The sequence below is a fragment of the Phyllobates terribilis genome, unplaced genomic scaffold (genome assembly GCF_046119375.1).
Source record: "Phyllobates terribilis strain yellow unplaced genomic scaffold, ASM4611937v1 Scaffold_2__4_contigs__length_985480577, whole genome shotgun sequence".
NCBI classification, from domain to species: Eukaryota; Metazoa; Chordata; class Amphibia; order Anura; family Dendrobatidae; genus Phyllobates; species Phyllobates terribilis.
The window spans coordinates 794,575,041-794,593,225 of NW_027362762.1; the positions used below are offsets into that span (position 1 = coordinate 794,575,041).

Consider the following 18,185-nt stretch of genomic DNA (forward strand, 5'->3'; position numbering starts at 1 on the left):
CTTACCGGGTTATACACAGTGGTGTGAAAAAGTGTTTGCCCCCTTCCTGATTTCTTATTCTTTTGCATGTTTGTCACACTTAAATGTTTCAGATCACAAAACAAATTTAAATATAAGACAAAAAATGCAGTTTTTAAACAAAGGTCTTTATTATTAAGGGAAAATAAATCCAAACCTACAGGGCCCTGTGTGAAAGTGATCCCCCCCCCCCCCACTCAATTTATGTTTTAACTGTGGTTTATCACGTTTTTGGGAAGCGGAGTTCAATTTCCCTAGCCACGCAAAGGCCTGATTACTGCCACACCTGTTCTCAGTCAAGAAATCACTTAAATAGGTCCTGCCTGACAAAGTGAAGTAGACTAAAAGATCCTCAAAAGCTAGACCTCCTGCTGCGATCCAAAGAAATTCAGGAACAAATGAGAAACAAAGTAATTGAGATCTATCAATCTGGAAAAAGTTATAAAGTAATTTCTAAAGCTTTGAGACTCCAGAGAGCCATTATCCACAAATAGTGAAAACATGGAACAGTGGCCGACCAAAATTGCCCCAAGAGGGCAGCGACATCTCATCCAAGAGGTCTCAAAAGACCCCGCAACAACATCCAAAGAATGGCAGGCCTCACTTGCCTCAGTTAAGGTCAGTGTTCATGATTCCAGCATAAGAAAGAGATTGGGCAAAAAGGGCAGAGTTCCAAGACTAAAACCACTGCTGATCAAAAAGAACATAAAGGCTTGTCTCAGTTTTGCCAGAAAACATCTTGATGATCGTCAAGACTTTTGGGAGAATACTCTGTAGACTGACAAGACAAAAGTTGAACTTTTTGGAAGGTGTATGTCCCATTACAACTGGAGTTGAAGTGACACAACATTTCAGAAAAGGAACATCATACCAACAGTAAAATATGGGAGTGGTAGTGTGATGGTCTAGGGCTGTCTTGCTGCTTCAGGACCTGTAAGACTTGCTGTGGTAAATGAAACCATGAATTCTGCTGTCTACCAAAAAATCCTGAAGGAGAGTGTCTGACCATCTGTTCATGACCTCAAGCTGAAGCGCACTTGGGTTATGCAGCAGGACAATGATCCGAAACACACCAGCAAGTCCACCTCTGAATGGCTTAAGAAAAACAAAATTAAGACTTTGGCCTAGTCAAAGTCCTGACCTTAATCCGATTTGAGATGCCGTGGCATGACCTTTAAAAAGGTGGTTAATGCTCGGAAACCCTACAATGTGGCTGAATTATAACAATTTTGCAAAGATGACTGGGCCAAAATTCCTCCAGAGCGTTGTGAAAGACTCATTGCCAGTTATCACAACCGCTTGATGGCAGTTGTTACTGCTAAGGGTGGCCCAACCAGTTATTAGGTTTAGGGGGTAATCACTTTTTCACACAGCGCCCTGTAGGTTTGGATTTCTTTTTCCCTTAATAATAAAGACCTTCAGTTCAAAACTGCATTTTGTGTTTACTTGTGTTACCTTTGTCTAATATTTAAATTTGTTTTGTGATCTGAAACATTTTAAGTGTGACAAACAAAAGAAAAAAAATCAGGAAGGGGCAAGCACTTTTTCACACTACTGTGTGTGTGTGTGTGTGTGTGTGTGTATAGATAGATCTATCTATATAAAGTGGTGTGTAAAAGAAAAAAAGAAAAATAAGTATATATTTATATTTCACTTCATGCGTTTGAATCGGAGGTGTATATACCATATGCTCACTGTGAGTTTCCCCAATAACTGGCCTAGTAGTGGAAGAAGTCGCCGTCTTCTCCATCACTCGTCAGACAATTGCGCAATTATCCTGACGATTGGAGGCAGTGGAGTTGTGTTCTCCTGATCAAAAAGCTAACAGCGGGTGGATCTGCTCAACCCCCCTGGCAGTGTATCTTTGACGCTGAGCATTTCAGAGAAAAACATACTTGGTTGCAATTGATTCATACTGCCTGTGGTTTGGGCAGCATGAATCAAGTGACAGGTTCCCTTTTAAGGCCAAAAAATAGGATTTGCTTTAGAAATTGAACACCGTTCATGCTTAAGCAATCACATAACTTCTCATAACTCCAGACAGGGAGAGGAAGATTTTCCTTACCTCCTGTTGGTCATCACAGATGTTATAACGTTTAAAGTAAAAAAAAGGCTCAAGTTAGAATTCTAACACTAAAGCATTAAGATCGAGGTTTACATTTTCCTGCACTGATGCAATAACCTCTACGATAAAGAATCAAAGGTTCACGGTGTATATATTCAAATAGAACTAAACTGCAGAGGGATACAAGTTTCATCCTAGAGAGCAATGTTTAAAGCAAGGCTCTGGAGCCAGTCATTGTGGTTAGTGAATGACATAACTGGCTATCTTTTACTATAATATAATTTTCGAAATCACTCTTCCAGTTTGGTTCACGCATTGAATCCATTGGAGCAGTAGAATGCCATGTACCTGGCTTACCACAGACTGGTGTGGATCCTTGGAAAGTACAGGTGGTTTTTATGTGCTTCACCTGTACTTGCTAAAGATCTTCAGAAAATTAAAGTAAACCATATGCGTTTTTGTCTCTTGGCAGCAATGTGTGCACCTAATCTAACATTGAAGTAACTATAATATTTTTTAATGGTCAATGGCTGTATTGTACAGATGAAAGTAGAACAAAAATATTAAGGCACTGTACGCTTTAAAGTTCACCAATCACTCCCACGAAAACTTCATGAAGTAAAAGGAAACTAAAATGTAAAACTGTTCTCAAATATACATGGTTAGAAAAAAAAATGTAAAAAAAAAAATCCTGTTTAATTTAGTGATCAAAGCTCTGGCACTTTACGAAAGGAGCCATTATGTCAGCTGAAGCCGGGTTCTTCACTGCCTCACTATTTTGTCATTTCCTTAAGACTTCCTGCTTATGAGTGGGGATATACCAATGTTTAGAGGAAGACTATGAACGTGCAGTAGTACAATGCTATCTTACTTCATGACAGATAATCTACAGTATATTCCTGTGTGTAATAGAGAAGAATGAGGTTTAGGGCTCGCAGATACTGGCTTATAAATCGGATAAGCGCAATCCGATAAAAAAATCGGATTACGCTTGGACCGTTGTTGTTCAATGAGGCAGTGCGGATCTGCGGATTTTTTCTCAGCTGTATTCGGCATGAGAAAAAAAAATTGCAGCATGCTGTGATTTCACTCCAAAATCGGACAGTGCAAGAAAAAAAATCACATGCCATACGGACCATCAGTATAGCATCTGATTTTTACGGAAATATTACAATTCTGTAGCACAGGAAATTGTAAATGGCCCTGTAAAAGATTAATAGCTGCTGAGTAAAATAACAGATTGCATATGGATGACAATTGAGAGAAAATAGTCTGACTCTCCTGGATGAGAATGAGACAGATTTTTTTTTTTTTCTTTTGTGAGTGAACCCAAAAGAAGAGGTAACAGGTAAAAAGCAGTGATGGAATTTTTCTCAATTATATCTGCTGCTGGTTGTATGTAATTACAAACTCCAAGTTTACTTTTAACAAGCAGCTGTTTTTTTTTTCCTCTTGCGGGATAACTCTTTACCCGCAGATACAGACGTGAACAAAATTGTTGGTACCCTTCTGTTAAACTAAGAAAAATTCACAAATGGTCACTGAAATAATTTGAAACTTACAAAAGTAAGTGGGAATTTTAAATTTACTGAATATCAGCTAATGAAAATCAGACATATTTGCTTTTGAACTGTGATTCAATAAAGAAAAAAAAATTAACTAATGAAAATGGCCTGGACCAAAAATGATGCTCCCCTAGAAAAGCTCTAAAATAATTTGACCATAGGAACATGTAAAACTAAGGTGTGTTCTGTAATTAGCATCACAGGTGTCTACAAGCTTGTAATCAGTGAGTCTGCCTATTCGAAGGTTGAAAAGTAGTCACTGTACTGTTTGGTATCATAAACCTGGAACATAGAAAGCTAAGGAGATGGATGTCTCAGTAGATTACAAAGAAAATAATATACAAACATGTTAAATGTAAAACCTATAAGACCATCTCCAAACAGCTATTGAAGGAGCTAAAACATGCAGTCTGAAGAAGGCACCCTTCATACCTGAGATTGATGGAGCAGTTTCCTCATGAGGAGTGGGCCAAAATACCTGTGGACAGGTGCAGAAATCTCATTGAGAGTTACAGAAATCATTTGCTTGCAGTAATTGCCTCAAAAGCTTGTGTAAAAAAAATATTAAGGGTACCATCATTTTTGTCCAGGCCATTTTCATTAGTTAATTTTTTTTTATTTTTCTGTTGAACCACAATTCAAAAGCACCCCTTGATCCCCCATCCTGGTATTCATTTCACCCCTTGATCCCCCATCCTGGTATGCATGGCATCCCTTGATCCCCCATCCTGGTATGCATGGCATCCCTTGATCCCCCATCCTGGTATGCATGGCATCCCTTGATCCCCCATCCTGGTATGCATGGCATCCCTTGATTCCCCCATCCTGGTATGCATGGCACCCCTTGATCCCCCATCCTGGTATGCATGGCACCCCTTGATCCCCCATCCTGGTATGCATGGCACCCCTTGATCCCCCATCCTGGTATGCATGGCACCCCTTGATCCCCCATCCTGGTATGCATGGCACCCCTTGATCCCCCATCCTGGTATGCATGGCATCCCTTGATCCCCCATCCTGGTATGCATGGCACCCCTTGATCCCCCATCCTGGTTTGCATGGCACCCCTTGATCCCCCATCCTGGTATGCATGGCACCCCTTGATCCCCCATCCTGGTATGCATGGCACCCCTTGATCCCCCATCCTGGTATGCATGGCACCCCTTGATCCCCCATCCTGGTATGCATGGCACCCCTTGATCCCCCATCCTGGTATGCATGGCACCCCTTGATCCCCCATCCTGGTATGCATGGCATCCCTTGATCCCCCATCCTGGTATGCATGGCATCCCTTGATCCCCCATCCTGGTATGCATGGCATCCCTTGATCCCCCATCATGGTATGCATGGCACCCCTTGATCCCCCATCCTGGTATGCATGGCACCCCTTGATCCCCCATCCTGGTATGCATGGCACCCCTTGATCCCCCATCCTGGTATGCATGGCACCCCTTGATCCCCCATCCTGGTATGCATGGCATCCCTTGATCCCCCATCCTGGTATTCATGGCACCCCTTGATCCCCCATCCTGGTATTCAGGGCACCCCTTGATCCCCCATCCTGGTATTCAGGGCACCCCTTGATCCCCCATCCTGGTATTCAGGGCACCCCTTGATCCCCCATCCTGGTATGCATGGCACCCCTTTATCCCCCTTCCTGGTATGCATGGCACCCCTTGATCCCCCATCCTGGTATGTATGGCCATTATGCTGCGCACAAAAAAAACAAAAACAATCATACTCACCTCCTCTCTCCTCCAGCGCTGTCCCGCTCTGCTGCCAAGACTCACTGTGTGAGCCGCGCATGGCAGAGCGCACATGGCGTCCTTGCCATGCGCCCTCACACAGTGTGAGATGCTGTGCTAGAATAGTCACTGCTCCCCGCGCCGGGACTCTGTGCGTGGGGAGCAGTGACCATTCAGTCTCTTCAATAACCAGCACAATCTACTGCAGTGCGGCTCCTGCTGACGCTCTGCGGTCAGTGTGCCTGCTATTGGAGACCATGGATATTCACTACAACTAGTGTTGAGCGAGTATGTTCTGTTAACCCTTTCGCCGAGTATGCTCGGGCCGAGATCCGAGTATTTACAGCTGCTCGGTGATATGTTTGAATCGCTCCTGTGTGCATGATTTGCAACTGTTTGACAGCTTTATTACATGTGAGGAATGTCTATTTCTTACACATTCCTCACATGTAATAAAGCTGTCAAACAGTTGCAAATCATGCACATGGGAGTGATTCAAACATATCACCGAGCAGCTGTAAATACTCTGCTCGCCCGAGCATACTCGGAACAGAACATACTCGCTCAACACTAACTACAACCCATGGGAGTGGGTTGTAGGGAATATTCATGAGCTATAATAGTGGGCACAAAGACCGCAGAGCGGCAGCAGGAGCCGCGCTGCGGCTAGAGTGCGCCGGCTATTAAGGAAAATGAATATTCGTTGCTCTCCACGCCCAACAGCAATTTTAAGATCTTTCCACAGATGTTCAATGAGATTTAGATCCAGACTGATCGCTGGCCATTTCTGAACGCTCCAGAGCTTTGTTTCCATCCATTTTTGGGTGTTTCTTGAAGTATGGTTGGAGTGATTGTCCTGATGGAAGACCCATGACCTAGGACACAAACCCAGTTTTCTGACACTGGACTCTACATTGTGACCCGAAATCCTTTGGTAATCTTCAGATTTCATGATGCCTTGCACACAGTTAGGGCACCCTGTGCCTGAGGCAGCGAAACAACCCTACAACATCTTTGAACCTCCACCATATTTGACTGTAGATACTGTATTCTTTTCTTTATAGGCCTCATTCTGTTTTCGGTGAACAGTAGAATGATGTTCTTTACCAAAAAGCTCTTTCTTCGTCTCATTTGTCCACAAGACGTTATCCCAAAGATTTTGGCTTACTCACATAGATTTTGGCAAACTGCAGTCTAGCTTTTTTATGTCTGTGTCAGCAGTGGGGTCATCCTGGTTCTCCTGCCATAGCATTTCATTTCATTCTAATGTTGATGGATAATTCACGCTGATACTGATGCACCCTGAGCCTGCAGGACAGCTTGAATTTATTTGGAACTTGACTGGGGTTGCTTATCCACCTTCTGGACTATTCTGCGCTTCAACCTTTCATCAATTTTAGATATAGTACCATAGGTTGTAAACTTCTTGATTATGTTGTGCACCGTGGACAAAGGAACATCAAGGTCTCTGTAGATGGACTTGTAACTGAGATTGTTGATATTTTTCAACAATTTTGGTTCTCAAGTCCTCAGACAGCTCTCTTCTTTCTGATCTCCATTCTTAGTGTGGCACACAAAGACACACAATGCAAAGATTGAGTCAACTTCTCCCCTTTTCATATGGTTTCAGGTGTGATTTTCATATTAGTCACACCTGTTACTTGCCACAAGTGAGTTTGAATGAACATCACATGCTTGAAACAAAGTTGTTTATCCACAATTTTGGAAAAGTGCCAACAATTTTGTCCAGGCCATTTTTGGGGTTTTGTGTAAAATTATGTCCAATTTGCCTTTTTTTTTCTCTGTTTCATGTTTTTTCCAATACAAACAAAGGAAATAAACATGTGTATAAGAAAACATGTGTAATTGCAATAATTTTCTGGGAACAATACTTCATTTTCTGGGACAACTGCAAAAGGTGCCAACATCTTCGGCCATAACGCTATGTACATCGTTTATACTATTTCTTTCTATTATTGTAAATGGGATTAAAGATGAAGCTAATGGATGGTAACAATGTTGTATCAACATCACAGGTCAAGATGTAGTGTGAGCTGAGCCTTACATTTCTGTATTATTCATTATCATATATTGAAAGGAAACCCAGCAAAAGACATCTATATGTTATCTTCCAACAAATAGTGTGTGGTGAGTCGAATTTTCTACATGAAATGACCTGTCTTGTTTGTTTCATTCTTCTATAAATCGGAGTTCTTCTGCAGCTAAATAGCTGTTATCCCATGTCCAAGTTGTACTGTCCTATGGCTATATTGAAGTCTTAACTGTTTGCGCTTTGGGTTATGGACTTTGCCTTTGTCAGTCTGTGCATTGATTTGGCATAGTTTGCTCTGAACAGCGTGTAACCTTGAATGCAGGAAGGACATGTGGTTTATCCTGATCTAGCAAAATAATAGAGAATGGTATGCTATTTGTCTAAGATTATTGAGCAATTTAGCCCTCTGTTGTACGCATAGAACTAACCGCCCAGTGGTTCTTATTTTTATGGGATTGTATATCCAAAGTGGGAAATTACCACTGTATGATTGAGTTTGGAATGAAAAGTACTTTACACTCCTCTGCTTATTATGTTGACTTATTTAAGAATATATAGGATCATATATATTCACACGTGGTCAAAATTGTTGGTATCCCTCGTTTAATGAAAGAAAAACCCACAATGGTCACAGAAATAACTCGAATCTGATAAAAGTAATAATAAATTAAAAATCTATGAAAATGAACAAATGAAAGTCAGTCATTGCTTTTCAACCTGGCTTCCACAGAATTTTAAAAAAAATTAAACTCATGAAATAGGCCTGGACAGAAATGATGGTACTCTTAACTTAATATTTTGTTGAACAACCTTTTGAGGCAATCACTGCAATCAAACGATTCCTGTAACTGTCAAGGAGACTTCTGCACCTCTCGACAGGTATTTTGGCCCAGTCCTCATGAGCAAACTGCTCCAGTTGTCTCGTGTTTTGAAGGTTGCCTTTTCCAGACGTCATGTTTCAGCTCTTTCCAAAGATGCTCAATAGGATTTCGGTCAGGGCTCATAGAAGACCACTTCAGAATAGTCCAATGTTTTCCTCTTAGCCATTCTTGGGTGTTTTTAGCTGTGTGTTTTTGGTCATTGTCCTGTTGCAAGACCCATGACCTGCGACTGAGACCAAGCTTTCTGACACTGGGCAGCACATTTCTCTCTAGAATCCCTTGATAGTCTTGAGATTTCATTGTACCCTGCACAGATTCAAGACACCCTGTGCCAGATGCGGCAAAGCAGCCCCAGAACATAACAGAGCCTCCACCATGTTTCACAGTAGGGACAGTGTTCTTTTCTTGATATGCTTCATTGTTCTGTCTGTGAACATAGAGCTGATGTGCCTTGCCAAAAACTTCCATTTTTGTCTCATTTGTCCATAGGACATTCTCCCAGAAGCTTTGTGGCTTGTCAACATGTAGTTTGGCAAATTTCAGTCTGGCTTTTTTATGATTTTTTTTTTCAACAATGGTGTTCTCCTTGGTCGTCTCCCATGAAGTCCACTTTGGATAAAACAACGACGGTCTTTTGTTACCATTCGTATTATCCGTCTCTTTGATTTGTCATCAATTTTCCTCCTGCGGCCACATCCAGGGAGGATGGCTACAGTCCCATGGATCTTAAATTTCTGAATAATATGTGCAACTGTAGTCACAGGAACATCAAGCTGCTTGGAGATGATCTTATAACCTTTTACCTTTAACATGCTTGTCTATAATTTTCTTTCTAATGTCTTGAGACAACTCTTTCCTTTGCTTCCTCTGGTCGGGGACATCATTTGGCCAGTCAGGTCTCTTCCTATGGTCCCTGGCCGGCTCTCCAAACTATGTTTTCTTTGAAATGCTGCATGATTTAAGAGTAAAACATAGCAGGCTGCAATTGTGCAGCCAAGCTCTAATTCATGCTGCTGGTGGTTGGGGCTGCATGCATTTAATGACTGGTTCCTTTTAATGGGTTTAATTACCCATATTGTAAATTTTATTATTACTGTCATAGATTACACTGAGTTAGGGTGGAATTTCTCTGGTTGAAATTTGGGAATGATCATTCTTAGGATCACTCTTTTCCCTATTATTGGCCTACCTAAACAGGCTGCCAATCACCTGACGAATTAGCAAAGCACTCATTTGTCAGCTGATGTGATTTTCAAGCTTGCTTGATAATCCTCAATCTTGGCAGCACTTTGTCCTGTGTAAGCAGGATATGTGCTGCCGAGAGCAGTGATATTCTAAGATCACAACAAGTTCCGTAGAAGAGTTGCATTAACGCGAAACAGCCGTCGTCCTCTGTTTTTCCTCTCCCCGCACTCCCTGCTTCTCTGCACACCATGTCTACGTCCCGAAGTATGGAATAAAGGACTGAATTTTTAAACACATCAGTGAGTGCCGCTCTTCTTTCTCTACATGCACAAATTAAAGTTATTCCCATCTCAGTCGTTCATGGAAATAACATTGCCCAGACTGACCACTGTAGGTGAAGCTAAGGTAACAACTCAGAGCAGCTGAGACTCTTTGTCTACCCACTGAGTTTTTTCCTTCAAAAGATGCTTGAGGCAAATGCCAGCAGTTTTTTTCCTGAAGCATCTTTTTTAAGTCTTTTCTGACATCTTTTGCATGTTTTTTTTTAAAATTGTATGTATTAATTTTGAGTGAATGGTCAGGTTACTTCTTTTAACCACTTTGCCTCTTCAAAAGGCATTAAGCGGTTAAAAGAAGCTGTGACTGAAAATATGCACAGCAAGACATTTGTACATTGCAGTGCATAAGTTCATTCTTTTTGGCATTTTTTTAGCACTTTTTGAGAGAAGTTACAGGTGTAATTCACCTGAAAAAGACAGTGTGCACATACCTTTAAGCAAGGAATATGGTTAGTCGATCAACGGTCGTTTAACCCCTTAACAACATTTGACGTACTAATACGCGTCTGTGCCCTTGGACTTAAGAGCCAGACCTGTATTAGTACGTCATGGCGATCGCGCGCGCACACAGGCTGTGCGGACGCGATCTCGGCCGGGTGTCAGCTGATTGTCACAGCTGACACCTGGTACTATGTGCAGGGAGCGGTCCTGCACCGCTCCCAGCACATTAACCCCCGCGATGCTGCGATCGAAGTCGATCGCAGCATTGCGGTGGCAAGGGGAGGTGATCGCAGATACTCACCTCCTCTTCCAGCTTCCAGCGGATTTTCCATTCAATTTGTTAGCGGACGCCATGTTGCGTTTGGAGAGCCCCTGTGTGCCCAAACATTGGAGCTCCCCCACAAGTGACCCCATTTTGGAAACTAGACCCCCCCAAGAAACCTATCTAGATGCATAGTGAGCACTTGGAACCCCTAGGTGCTTCACAAATTGATTTGTAAAAATGAAAAAGTGAAAAAAAAAAACACTTTTTCATTTTTACAAATCAATTTGTGAAGCACCTGGGGGTTCCAAGTGCTCACTATGCATCTAGATAGGTTCCTTGGGGGGTCTAGTTTCCAAAATGGGGTCACTTGTGGGGGAGCTCCAATGTTTGGGCACACAGGGGCTCTCCAAACGCAACATGGCGTCCGCTAATTATTCAAGCAAATTTTACAATCAAAAAGTCAAATGGCGCTCCTTCCCTTCCGAGCCCTGCCGTGCGCCCAAACAGTGTTTTTTCCCCATATATGGGGTATCTGCATGCCCAGGGGAAATTGCACAACAAATTTTGGGGTCCATTTTTTCTTGTTACCCCTGTGAAAATAAAAAAAATTGGGTCTAAATAACATTTTTGTGAAAAAAGTTAAATCTTCATTTTTTTCTTTCACATTCCAAAAATTCCTGTGACGCACTTGAAGGGTTAATAAACTTATTGAATGTGGTTTTGAGCACCTTGAGGGGTGCAGTTTTTAGAATGGTGTCACTTTTTGGTATTTTCTGTCATAAAGACCTCTCAAAGTGACTTCAAATGTGATGTGGTCCCTAAAAAAATGGTTTTGTAAATTTTGTTTGAAAAATGAGAAATCGCTGGTCAACTTTTAACCCTTATAGCTCCCTAACAAAAAAAAAAAATGTTCTTCCAAAATTGTGCTGATGTAAAGTAGACATGTGGGAAATGTTATTTATTAACTATTTTGTGTGACATATCGCTCTGATTTAAGGGCATAAAAATTCAAATTTTGAAAATTGCAAAATTTTCTAAATTTTTGCCAAATTTCCGTTTTTTTTCACAAATAAACGCAAGTGATATTGAAGAAATTTTACCACATCATGAAGTACAATATGTCACGAAAAAACAATCTCAGAATCGGGGGGATCCGTTGAAGCGTTCCAGAGTAATTACCTCATAAAGTGACAGTGGTCAGAATTGTAAAAATTGGCCTGGTCATTAACGTGCAAACCACCCTCGGGGGTTAAGGGGTTAAAGACCCTTTTTACATGGGTTGATGCAAACTACATTGAGACAGACAATTATTAATGCAGCACCCTCTCATGATATGGATATGATGCTGCCCAACCATAATTTTTCAAGTCTACATGATAACTTTGATCAGCCAACGGAGATCTAGGTGATTACTTGTTCGTCGAGCCTTCTAAATTTAATGCTACAGATCAGAAACAAGCGCTTTTTATGAATACTTGTCCGACCAATTTACAAGTAAGAGGATCTTTATCAATCTGTAACTCAGTGGTTTCAAATAGTTACACCTGCATTCATAAACCAATAAAGTACAAGATCAAATCTGATCATTTCAACATATCCAGACCTACTCAATGATAGATTAATGGGGAGCAAATAATGCATTTTGGCAAAGTTAGATACCGCATTTATGACATTTAGTTTAGTGAATTAAAACTTTATAGTCTATATATTTTAAGTCCCAGAATAAAATATTAATTTCTATTATACAAGCCATGTGCCGGTCAGCAATGGACATATTCCAAGTAGATTGACGAGGCGAAGAACGTATTTCAATGTTATAACATAGATATATTTTCATAAACGTGTTTCCTCTTTGACCTCAGATTCTAAAATACATTTTACATATTATTGTGCTAATTTTCTGTTCTTCGCTTCAAGTGGTTTATTACATTAGTTAGCTATTGAGGGCACATCCATGATCTTGTTAAGCTAAGTGCTCTAAATTTAGAGACTCCTTATTCTTTTATCCTGTAAATATAATTAAAGAACAGTTGTTTTATATAGACATTAAGGCTCGGTGCCAGGAGCGAGAATTTACAGCTTGTCATAGTCAATAACAGCAGGATGATGAAGCACCAGAGAGATGGGGGATATAGAGATGTGGTCAAGGACCGGCTGGGGTCGAGGACAAAAGGTATATAAACTTCTTGACCAGGATGCAAGCAATAGGGGGACACAATAAAGGACTGAAATGTCATATACGAGAATACAGGAGCAGGGATCATTCATGATCACAAACTTATCAACATTTACAATCCAAAATGCATGTGGTGCAATAATATAGAGAAAACACAAAACGCACAGAATAATAAAAAGGCTTTGAAAAGCCGAAAGACAATTTTTTTTGAGGAAAGGATTCAAATCCTTGCAAAAATATTAAACATCTAGTATAGGTTATAGGATGACCATTAAAATCCCATCATCATCCCACAACAACTAAGTGCAATACACCAGAGGAAGACCAACTAGTATTGTTAATACCGAGATGAAAAATGACGGTTATTAGTTTTCTGGAATAATCTTCTGAAGACCTATACTTTAAAAATGCATCTCAAGCTTTTAAAACCATCCTATTTTTAGGTCCAAAGTTCTGCAGAATCCTGAAACCTTTTCCTTTATCTCTATAGCAGTCACAGCACCATATTTTCGGTAAGCTGCAAAACCTCTATATGGACATCAGAGTCCATAATAAACTTCTGGCTACCGAAAGCAGCCACTAGAGGGAGCTCAGACACTTAATGCAATATGAAATATGTTTGAGTGCAATGTATGCACAAAGCCCCAACTCCCTCCTCTCTTTGTTATGTGGGACATTTTGAAATTTCTTTTTGTAAGGTATGCTGCATTACTGAGGACAGACGGCCTACATTAAAAAAAAGAGTGTAATAGGACTTTCACTTTGAAATGGACTTTAAGGCAGACACCATTAAAGGGAATCTGTCACCAGGTTTTTACTACCTCATCTGAGAGCAGCATAATGTAGAGACAGCGACCCTGATTCCAGCTATGTATCACTTTGTATCACAACTGCTATGCCCAGTAAACTGTCAATGTTTTTAGATGTAGTAGAGCTCATAAAGCTGACTCTGTGCACACCCCTTATTAGCCGCTTTCTATGTACATTGTCTATTGACAGTGAGCTGCTAATCAGTGCTGAGAGCATGATTGAACCAGGGCTCTCATGAGCTGTAGTCCAGGCAGTGATAATCTCCTGCTGATAAAACACTCATTGTATTGAAAAAACAGCACACAGCCTAACAAGTGACACATCGCTGAAATCAGTGTCTCATGCTGCCCTCAGATTACATAGCAAAAACCTGCTGACCGATCCCCTTTAACATGAACAACTCCCTTGTGAATAAATACAGAAGACTCCCATTTTTTTTTCTGTTGTCCCTCTGGAGGATCCTGAGACTCTGGACCTTTCATTATACTTGAATTATTGAAATATCAGTTCTTTTTTTGTTTTGTGAATAGTTAAGGGAAGAACATATTTAGAAGCACTTATTTTATGGGGAAGCTATCTGAATTTGCCTTATTTATACATTTATTTTTTTTCTAATCAGTAATGCTGAGCTCAAGGTTATCGGTCTTGTTATACTCCCAGTTTGTGAGATTAGACTATTGCTACAGAAAATGAAAAGCAATTTATTTTAGTACCAGTAATGTCAACAAGCGATCGCAGTGCACAGTGTTTAATTCTAAAGCTTTATTTTTTTTCCATCAAACTGTTGGCTGAATACTTTGGGAATGTAATAGTTTGGGTTTTTTTTTCACACTTTCTGCAGGTTTATTCAGAACATAATGTACGCTATGTTGTGATGTACCAATTGTAGTGTTGACTTATTTATGATAAACATCTACGGTCTAAAAAGAAAACCCACAAAAAATTGTAAAAAAAAAAAAGATATCACAGCATTCCGCACTTTTCTTTATGGTTTTTCCATTATTAATAAGAGAAAATCTTAAGTTTGATCAATGGTACAACTTATGTGTTTAGACATTTTCTCTTCTTCCTTTTGTTTTAAGCTACAAGTATTATTGAGAAAATGATTTTCATATTTGTACATTCTTGTATATCCAAGAGAATATTTATGGGAAATGTATCCTGAGGAATTTTTTAAATCTCTTTTGCTTGTGGCTGCATTGCCATTTTTTGCGCCAAATTAATCAAAACGTTGTTTGATATTTGATAAATGTGGCGAATATTTACAGTTAACACTTCTTTTTTTTTTTTTTTTTTTTTATCTAGAACTGGTTTTCAATTTTTTACACTAGCACCTTACTATAGTGACTTTTTGTGACTATTTGAAAAGTATAAAAAACAGATCAATTAGACTTAAATGTAACTTGTCACAATGAAAATGCCGTCCAATCTGCAGGCACCATGAGCAGAGCAGGGGGAGATGAGTAGATTGATACATAGTTTTGCGAGAAAAGATTCACTATAACCTGGGTTTTAATCATTTAAACTTTCTGGGACTTTCAGTCCTGTGGGCTGTCCTATCTGTGACTGACAGCTTTTTTTTTGTTTTAGAAGTGTGTATATGGACATAGCTGTCAGTCAGTGATAGGACCAGTAGACGACTGGACTGAAACTCTCAGTGGGTGACTGGACTAGAATGAAAATCTCAGAAAGAGCAGAGGCTTAAATGATTAAAACACAGATTATACTGAATCTTTTCTCGTCAAACCATATATAACTCTAATCAGCAGCTCTATAACATGATGCCTGCAGATCGGACTGCATATTCATAGTGACAGATACCCTTTCAATCTTATTTGCATGGTTAACGATGCCCAGCTTACAACCACTTAAAGTAGCAAAAACGACATAAAATGTTAAAAGCCCACAAATTTTTGCACAAATATAAAGTGCAACAAAATGCATCCAACAAAATGTGCAACAAAATGTATCCAAAGTGTATGGAGTGGTTTCAATTTCTGCTCCGCTCCATACTGTGCACACTCTCCCGACATCTGACATACATGTGGGTCGTTTATCAGGAAGGGGTTAAAACCTGAGTTTTATATGTGTGCATGTCTGGAGATATCCCATCTTCTCCCTCCTCCTTGCTGTGTTTTGTATGCCTGTAAAACAACGGTCTACAGCAGAAACGTTTCTGTTCTTCCCTTTGTGGACCAGGCAAAAGAAGACTAAACACAGAGGGCAGAGTTTGACTACTCGCAGATGAAAATGATCAACCGTTCTTTGCAGGAGGTCTATAAGACTGACTGCTTCAGGATTATGCAAAACGACAAATGAGGGCAGCTATTTTTATTGTGAGCAAGTGCTGGCGGCAGTGTCAGTGACTGATGGTGACATCTAAATGTTCTACAGCAGCGATCGGAGCTAGCTTTGGCCACTGCTTTTACAGTAAGATGCTGGCTATGTAACACGGCAAGTATATGTCACATATGAAGGTGGCTTAGCTTCTGAGCCTCCTCTATACAGAGCACACAGCGACCTGTGATATGAAAAATGTACATCACATTTAATTAAGGGGTTAAATTAAAAATTACCTACCCTTTTCAACTCCGACTTCATTCGAGATGGGAAGACCAGGGAGGTTGCAGGTCTGTTTGGCTGACCCTCCTCTAGTGCATATGGGGGCCTTTACAGAAGACTATTGTACCATCTGTGCTGATTCGTGCCTCCTCTGTTTCCGCTTTGGCTACTGGGCAGCAGCGCACCTTTGTTGCTGCTTTATAATGGAGCTTTTAAATCCTGCATAGCTGGAGCAGTGGCTACAGAGAGAAAATGAGCTTATATCCTCCTTGCAGCCGCTTGCTTCCAGTCGTTGGGGGTGGTGCAGGGGGTAGTTATGGTCACCGCTCACTTTACAGTATGATCACTCCCTCATATTTGACAGTCTGCTCTGCAGCGTACGTGTGCAAAGCAGGCTGTCAAAGTGCAGGAGCATGCAAAGGTTTTTTTCTCACTGTAACCACTGCTGTGCTGTAGTAAGCCGGCCATACAGGATTTAAGCCATATTTACCTGCAGATTACCCCTAATTGTGCAGTTAAATAGCATCTTTGTGACAGGTTTCCATTTAAAAGTAACATGTTACAAATCTGAAAGTTGAAAGGTCATGGCCGTGGTCAAACTTTGTATAAATCAAGGGAATATAAGAGACTTATTAAAGCGAACCTGTCAGCAGGATTTTGCTAAGTAAACTACAGGCAGAGTGTCATGTTGGGGCTGCAGCACTGATTAATATGATACATGAGGTGAAGAAATCCGTCTTATTGTTCTTGTGTAATCAGTGTTTGCAGTTTTGAGTTAATGATATGCTCGTTCTCCGGGGCGGGACTGTAGGCAGGATCTTTCCTGGTGCTCTAGGCCAGATCAGCAAGATAAGACCTGCCCACAGGCCGCCCCAAAGCACAAGTACGTTCCTCATCATAGAGACAGCCAGAGAGACAGAGGGGTGGCCTGTGAACAGGTCTTTTCTTGCTGATCTGGCCTAGGACACCAAGATAAGACCCTGCCAACAGTCCCGCCCCGGAGTATGAGCATATCGGTTATAGAAAGGTTCGCCCCCAGCAATTTGCCTCCAGCAGGTTGCTCCCGCACATTTTGCCCCTATCATTTCGCCCCCAGGAAAATTCGCCCCTGCACATTTCGCCCCTGCACGTTTAGCCCCCGGACCGGGGCGAACTGGGGACGATATGTGCGGGGGTGAAATGTGTGGGGCAAAACATCCTGGGGGCCAAATGCTGGGGATGAAATGTACCTGGGGGCAAACTGCTGGGGGTGAAACATCCAATTCCCGAGCATATCATTAACTAAAACCTCAACACTGATTACACAAGAACCACAAGACTGATTTCTTCGCCTCAGGTATCATATTTATCAGTGCAGCAGCCCCAACATGGCACTACCTGTAGTTTACTTAGCAAAATCCTGCTGATAGGTTCGCTTTAAGTAAGTGAGAGAAGCACAGACAGAGATTTTGTGCTGCTGCTCTCTGGAAAGCGTTTTATATCACCCCAGTGCTAGACTCACTGCTACACTGCTCAGTACTGATGTGTAATGTCCTTCCAGCTGCCCCAGCATCTGAAGATGTGTTACATGGACACAGGAGAGCCAGAGTCCTCACAGCGTGCAGTCACATAGTGACTGTGGGATTTTATCAGAAGACCCTACAACCTCTTTAAGCAGCGGTTGTCCAGTAGTGAACAACAATTTTAATATATGTAATAAATTGATTTTCCTGATTTATAAAATGGCAGCTCAGCGGGAAGTCAGTAACAGGCTCTTATCTTCTTATGACTCTGTTCTAAGATCATACAATTTAAAGTTATCAGAAACGATACTCCTCATGAAGAAATTCACTACAGACTTTATTATCGGTGGTTCCAATAAAAGTTTCCTACTTCTAACTTCTGTTTCTGAACGAGTGGATAGTTACGGCAAAGCTGATCTGTCAGTGATGCTCACGGAGGGGCTAACAAGCACTACAGTGCGGATTCCAATTAGCTTCTCAGGTGCGAGGCAGCATTATTTTATCAGGGTTTTGTAGAGCAACTTAATGCAGCATCAAGTCAAGTGATCCCACAGCGTATTTGAGCCAAGACTAGGTTCC

General features: G+C 41.0%; 1 protein-coding gene across 10 annotated transcripts in view; it reads left to right on the forward strand.

The window, feature by feature from the left end:
- Positions 1-18,185, forward strand: part of CDKL5 (cyclin dependent kinase like 5) — a 407,568-nt gene that overhangs the window by 34,682 nt on the left and 354,701 nt on the right. The window lies entirely within an intron of this gene.